Genomic DNA, 7720 nt, shown 5'->3' with positions numbered 1-7720 from the left:
TTCCCCTGGCTGGCGTGTCTAAAACTAGGGGGCATAGTCTCAGGATAAGGGGCAGGCTATTTAAGACCGAGATGAGGAGGAATTTCTTCACTCAGAGGGTTGTGAATCTTTGGAATTCTCTGCCCCAGAGGGCTGTGCATGCTGAGTCTTTGAGTATATTCAAGGCTGAGATCGATAGATTTTTGGGCTCTAGGGGAATCAAGTGATATGGAGAGCAGGCAGGAAAGTGTAGTCAAGGTCGAAGATCAGCCATGATCTTATTGAATGGCGGAGCAGGCTCGAGGGGCCGTATGGCTGACTCCCGCTTCTATTTCTTATGTTCTTAATTACTTCCCTTACTTCTGAGAATAGGGCTGAGGCACATTGTTGCGGAAGATTACAGGGAGCTTTTTTCGGAACATAGGAACATTCAGAACAGGAGGAGGCCATTCAGAACCTCGAGCCTGCTCTGCAATTCAATTAGAGCATGGCTGATTTGCACCTATTAACCCGCCTTTGCTCCATATCCCTTGACTCCCTTACCTAACAGAAATCTATTGATCTCAATCTTGAAGGCTCCAATAAGCCTCTGGGGGAATCAAGGGATGTGGGGACCAGACGGGAAAGTGGAGTTGAGGTAGAAGATCAGCCATGATCTTATTGAATGGTGGAGCAGGCTTGAGGGGCCGAATGGCTGACTCCTCCTATTTCTTATGTTCTTAACCCCTCACCCTCCCAGCATCCACAGCCTTTTGGGGGGAGAGTTCCAACTTTCTAGTACCCTTTGTGTGGGGAAAAAGTGCTTCGTGATTTGGCTCCCAAATGGCCCAGCTCTAATTTTAAGATTGTATCCCCTTGTCCTTGACTCCCTCCACCAGAGGAAGTAGTTTCTCCGTGTACAACATTATGAGGGGCATAGATAGGGTAGATAGAAAGGAACTTTTCCCCTTAGTAGAGGGGTCAATAACCAGGGGGCATAGTTTCAAGGTAAGGGGCAGGAGGTTTAGAGGGAATTTGAGGAAAAACTTTTTCACCCAGAGGGTGGTTGGAATCTGGAACTCACTGCCTGAAAGGGTGGTAGAGGCAGGAACCCTCACAACATTCAAGAAGCATTTAGATGAGCACTTGAAACGTCATAGCATACAAGGCTATGGACCAAGTGCTGGACAATGGGATTAGAATAGACAGGGCTTGATGGCCGGTGCGGTCACGATGGGCCGAAGGGCCTCTTTCTGTGCTGTATAACTCTATGGCCTAGAAATTCAGTGGGCTGCGCCACCCATTAGCGCCTTAGGAGGGCGCTTAGTGGGTCGGACGCCACTGCCCACACCTCCCGCTAAATTTAGCGGTGCACTAATGGCAGCGCTAGCCGTTAGCGCTGCACCGCTACCAATGACGTCATCGGTGTGCGCAGCGCCCCGCTACCGCCCCGATCACTAAATTTAGTAGCGCCCCCCTGCTTTAACGCTGGTCGCTATTTGTGACCGGTTCAGGGAGGCCTACCTGCGGCAGTAGAGGCGCTGAGGTGCGGGGCGGCCATTTTTTTTGCTGGCCGCTTACCAGCACCTCTCCGCGCTGCCGTCCCTGGCCTCCTGAGCCCCCCTCCCCCGCGGAGTGCCGGCTGTGTCCCAAGAGCCCGGCACTTCTCCTCGGTGCCGGGCTCTTTTGCCGGTACTTGCGATCGTCGCCCGCGCTGCAGCAGCTTAAGAAGGGGAGGAAGGCCTGCAGTACCGCAGCGAGCCGTGCTGCAGCATGTGGCGCTGCGGCACGTTGCGCTGCGATCTTCAGCTGCAGCGCCCCAAGAGGGATGCGGGGCGCCTCGAGTAGCGCTGCGCTTCCCTCTGGGGTGCTCAAACTGAATTTGCGGCGGGCGGCCACGACTACTTCCGGGGCGGTACTTCCGGCGTCCAGGCGAGGCTGGCGCCCCAAATGGGGTGCCACTGAATTTCTAGGCCTATGACTCTATAGCCTGTCGAATCCTTTTTTAACATTTTAAACATCTCGATCAGGCCACCCCTCAGACTTCTAAACCCAAGGGAATACAAGTCCTGTCCTCGTAACTTAACCCTTTAAGCCACGGTATCATTCTCGCGTTGAATCTGCATTGTAACCCCGCTGTACAACCTGTCCGCAGAATTTACCCTAATGTGACTAGCTTTATGATACCTGCCCTGGGAGTGCATTGCTGCTGCTGCCACAGTAAGCGACGTCACTCCTGCTGATTCACTCCGGCATACTGTTGCGACAGATTACACACACACACACACAAAGCGGTTAGGAAATTCCAGGTTCAAGAAGTCTGTTTATTCAGGTCAGAATAGCATGACTTGCATTGTTGAAATCTTACAACTTAAATTCAAATTCACTTGTAGTTGACCAGCTCATGATTCCATGAATACAGGGGTACAGTATGATGTAAATTGAGGGAGGCAGAGAGAATTCAGAGAATTGTCAGCTCATATGAAAAAAAAACAAGTTGCATTTACGTAGACTGACATAGTACAGGTAGACTATCCTTTATCCGAAAACCTCGGGACCAGCCGAGTTTCGGATAAAGGAGAATTTCGGATTTCGGAAGGTGGGTCGGCAGGGGTCCGCGAGGGGGTCGGCGGGGGGGGTCGTGCGCACGACTTACGCTGACGCTCAGCGTAAGTCAGTCGGGGTCGGCGGGGGTCGGGGCCGGCGGGGTCCGCGGGGGGGTCGGCGGTTGTCGGGGCCGGCGGGGTCCGCGGGGGGGTCGGCGGTTGTCGGGGCCGGCGGGGTCCGCGGGGGGGGTCGGCGGTTGTCGGGGCCGGCGGGGTCCGCGGGGGGGTCGGCGGTTGTCGGGGCCGGCGGGGTCCGCGGGGGGGTCGGCGGTTGTCGGGGCTGGCGGGGTCCGCGGGGGGGTCGGCGGTTGTCGGGGCCGGCGGGGGGGGGGGGGGGTCGGCGGGGGGTCGTGCGCACGACTTACCCTTTATCCGAACTTCCGAAACCGGAACCCTCTAAAAACCGAAGGTTTTTTCGTTCGTACGCACGACTTACGCTGAACGAAAAAACCTTCGGTTTTTAGAGGGTTTCGGTTTTCGGAAGTCCGGATAAAGGGTAGTCTACCTGTAGTTACAGAACAGGCCATTGGGTCCAACAGGTCCATACTGGTGTTTATGCTCCACAGGAGCCTCCTCCCACCCTGCTTCATCCCGCTCCATCGACATATCATAGAGTCATGGGGGAAAAATTGGGTATCGCCCATTTTGGGGCGCTAATATCAGCCCGGCGCTAATTATTGCCTCCGACTGCAAAATTCACCTCTATCGCCCCCTGGAGGTGATTTGAGCGCTAAATCAGGCGCTACACACCTCTCTTAAGGCGCTAACGTCGGGAAGCGAGGCGCTACCTCAGAGTGCTGGTGAAGCTCGGGCGATGACGGTTACCATGGAAGCCAGACAGACCGGCGCCGTCCAGTTCTTAAAGGGGAGGGGCCATCTTGCTGGCCAGCCGCACCCTGCTCATTGCAGCCTTGAATCTCGGCCTGGAGAGACCTCGAAAGCAATTGTGTTGGAAGCACTAATGGATAGGCCCAGGGAAAGAGCTCGATGCTTAGGAACCTCAAAAGTGGTGCCGAGGACCAAAACTCCTTGTCGGACAGCGTTAAATCTCGGCAGACGTCTCTCTCCCTCTCAAACTGCGTGTACCAAAAATTTTGCCGACAACTAAAGGCAGGAAGCGCCCGCCTTTAAATAACGCTCCCCAGCCCCTTCCCGACTTGAAAACGTTCCCCTCTACCTGTCGTTCCTAGCGGCAGGCGCTAAGGCAGGGAGCGCCACTCAATATCCGGTCCGGGGTGTTGCACGCTCAACTGATGTCACGATCTGCAGGCACAGGAGAACGTGGTGGTAGTGTTTAGCGCCGCCGCAAAATGACTGGTCAATTTCACGAGTGGCGCTAAACTTGCCACGCTCAGGCGCTAAGTTCCTAGCGCCCCCCCAGAGGCACTAAGGGGAGGCGCTAACCAACCGAATTTTCCCCCCATAGAGTCATAGTCATAACGACACAGAAGGAGGCCATTCGGCGCACCGAGTCCGTGCCGGCTCTCTGTAGAGCAATCCAGTCAGTCCTCGGGCGCTAAGTTTCCCGAATTTCCCCCCCCCCCCAAGGATGTTGATTTTCATAATTACTGCATGCCTTCAGTCCATACTGATTCCTTTGCTGCCGCCCAGTGGCTTCAGCGGTGAGTTGCAAGCTGCCTGACTCACTCTTAAAAAATACTGAACCGGCATTGAGTTTGGAGCTAACTTTAAATAGGCGGATTATCAATCTGTATCGTAGCTCCACCCGCAGGTACAATTGGTATTGCAGGTAAATGTTGCAAGAACTTGCATTTATATCATTGAATCCTCTTACAGCACGGAAGTAGGCTATTCGGCCTGTTGTGCCTGTGCCGGCTCTTTGAAAGAGCATTCGTGTTTAGTCCCACACCCCCACTTTCTGTCCGTAACCCTGTAAGTTCCTCATCCTCACGCGCCTGTCCAACTCCCTTTTAAAATTATTTATGCAATCAGCTTCCACCAACTTTTCGGGTCAAGCGCTCCAGATCCCGACAACTCTGAGTGAAAACATTTCTCCTCCTCTCCCCTCTAGATCTTTTGCCAATGATTTTAAATCTATGACCTCTGGTTATTGACCCCACTCTTATCAAAACCCCTCAGCATCTCTGTTAGGTCTCCTCTTAATCTTCTCTGATCCAAGGTGAACAGTCTTTTCCAACCTCCCTCCTCATAACTGAAGTCCCTCATCCCTGGTAACATCCTGGTAAAACTCCCCTGTACCCTTTTGTAAGACGTTTACATCTTTCCTGAAGTGTGGCGCCCAGAATTGTCCACAATACTCCAGCTGAGGCCTAACCAGTGATTTATAAAGTTCTAGCATAATTCCTTTGCTTTTATATTCTATGCCTCTATCTATAAACCCAAGTAACCCGTATGCTTTTTATAAACCACCTTTTTTTCCCAACAAATTGCCCTGGCACCTTTAAGGATTGGTGTATATGGACACCAAGGTTTCTCTGCTCATCTACACTATTCAACATTGTGCTATTTACAGAACACTGTCTTTCCACATTAGTCCCCTCAAAGTGCATCACTTCACACTTCACTGCATATATACCACCTTCCACGACCTCAGGACATCCCAAAGCGCTTTACAGCCAATTAAGTATTTTATTTGAAGTGCAGGATTCACTGTTGTATTGTAGGGAAATGCGGCAGTCAAATTGTGCCCCGCAAGATCCCACAAATAGCAATGTGATAATAACCAGATAATCTGTTGAAGTGATGTTGGTTCGGATATTAATATTGGCCAGGACACCGGGGAGACCACCCCAGCTTGTCCTTGAAATAGTGCCATGGAATCTTTTATGTCCACATGGGAGGGCAGAAGGAGCCTCGGTTTAATGTCTCATCTGAAAGATGGCACCTCCGACAGTGCAGCGCTCCCTCAGCACTGGACTGGGAGTGTCAGCCTAGATTTTTTGTGCTCAAGTCCCTGGAGCGGGACTTGAACCCACGACCTTCTGACTCCGAGGTAAAGGTGCTACGACTGAGCCAAGGCCGACACTTATGAACAAAATCTAGGTGATTTTTAAAATGGGTTTTCCCATTGGCAAAGGCTGACCTGGGAGTTTTCAATGTATTTTGAGATTTAACGGGAAAAATTCGTTTGCGACCCAGCCTGGGTGCTAAATTTAGCGCCCGACGAAAAATAGCGCTGGCGATCGCTAACTTCAGTTTTAGCGCCCCGGGAGGGAGGGAGGTTAGCGCTCCACTTCCTTCTTAGAGCGCTAACCCCGAATATCGGGGCGGTGCGTTCTGCACGTAGCGCTGCCGCATGGAAGGGCTCCTCCCCTCATTAAAGGGGAGGGCCCAAGCCCACAACCCTGCGGGGCCCTACCTGGACCATCGGGGAGCGGGGCGCCGGGCTGACAGGTCGCACACGGACCCCGCGTTCAGAGACACAACGGGCCGCAACAAGTAAGTCGGCCGATTATTTTTTTCCCCCCCGCCCGCCACCATCCCTTTACTTAGCGCCCCACGAGCCTCCTGCCGCCCCATTCCCGCCTCCTGCATCGGTCGCTGTCATCGCCCGGCGCAGTATCGGGGGGACCGATTTTGCAGGCGGGGTGAAAACGGGGCGCTGTGCTCGGTGATGACGTTGTCATCGCCTGCGCAGCGGGGCACTACCAGTTACCGTCGCTGCTAAACTCCCGCTGAATTTAGCGGGAGTCGTTAGCGGCGCCGCGCCCGGGCGAGAAGTCGTTTGCGCCCCCATTAGCGCCCCCCCCCCCACGAGAGGCGGAATAGCACCAAATTTCTAGCCCTTAAAATTCACAACCCACTCAGAATTTTTAATATATTAATACCGTATATTAAAAAAAAAGGGCAGCACAACATCTTTAGTGTTTGAATGAAATATTGTATTAGTTCTTTTGCTTTCCGTCCTATAGCCTGCGCATAATCAGGTATCTTCCTCAGTCAGGGTAAAGGGTTCATTCTACGATTAATGAGATGTGACAAGTGGTGTTCCCCGGGGATCTGTACTGGGAACTGTAGAGATTTGGCCAATTAGTAGCTTATCTCTAGTCTTTCAAATAATCAGGATCGACTGCAAACCAATATGGTGGGTATATTGTGTTTAATCAGAGTTTAAGACGGAATATAACATGCTAGTTATACAGCAAGACATACAACCGTGACAAGCAGCTGGTACCGGTCCCGATCGGACAGACAGCTGGCGTGCGTGAACAGTTCTCTGACTTCCGGCCTCTCTCTCTCTCTCTCTCTCTCTCTCTAGGGCCTTCGAGTTGGTGAGCGTGGGATCACTCTCAAATGAGCGTTCGACCAGCCCAACTTCTCTTTGACTCTCCCCTCCACTGTCTGTGTGGACAAGCACTCGGGGTGTCACTTTTATTCTCTTTTTAGGGGTGGGCCTGAGGCCAAGTTATTGACAAGACCATTTAAGCTATAGAGGTTCCTCTAAAACCTCATCACCCAATGACACCTCAAGTTCTTTGTCTTGATTCTTGGATGAAAAGCCCTCCCCAAAAGGGGGTCTCATTTTTTTCATCCAATTTGTCTTATTTTTTAATCTTTCTGAAGGTTCTTCCTTTGGACTTCGTGTCTTATCTCTCTTGTCCTTATCCTCCCTAGTTTGGAGTCGGACATGCCATTCTCGGCCATCAGATATTCGTAACTTGCTTGTTATCAGTTATTTAGGTTCATGCTGTTCATGCAACTTCAGCTATGCAAAACAAACTATTTCATTATCAGACTATTGTACCATGGAATGAATCATTAAATTCCCAAAGATATCTTCTATTCTGTTCTCATACACTGGTTAACTTACGCATTTTAAAGCAGTTTTGTTAAACAAAGTCAAAATCCTAACTCAGCATTATAATATGGTTATTAGCAGTAATGGAAGAAATATAACGTTGGGCCTTGGTTGGTCAAATTAGAGAAACATAAACAAGGTTCCAATCCTAACGTGAAAACAAGACCGTCACACTGCAGAATGCTGTAACATCCGCAGGGAACCAAAACACAAGCAGATTCTACGTATCTATCTCATTATTCTAAGACTAGTTTGAGAGACATTGGCCGCGATCTTACCTTTCGATGTGAGTTGGGAGTGGGTCAGCTGACTTGCAGGTTCTGATCCTGCCCCCAATGACGTCCGATGCACCGACGCTATTTTGTGTCAATTGGCC

Source organism: Somniosus microcephalus, unplaced genomic scaffold (genome assembly GCF_052327205.1).
Source record: "Somniosus microcephalus isolate GS21.2 unplaced genomic scaffold, FLI_Smic_1.0 unresolved_chr1, whole genome shotgun sequence".
NCBI classification, from domain to species: Eukaryota; Metazoa; Chordata; class Chondrichthyes; order Squaliformes; family Somniosidae; genus Somniosus; species Somniosus microcephalus.
This window is presented reverse-complemented; position numbering follows the sequence as displayed.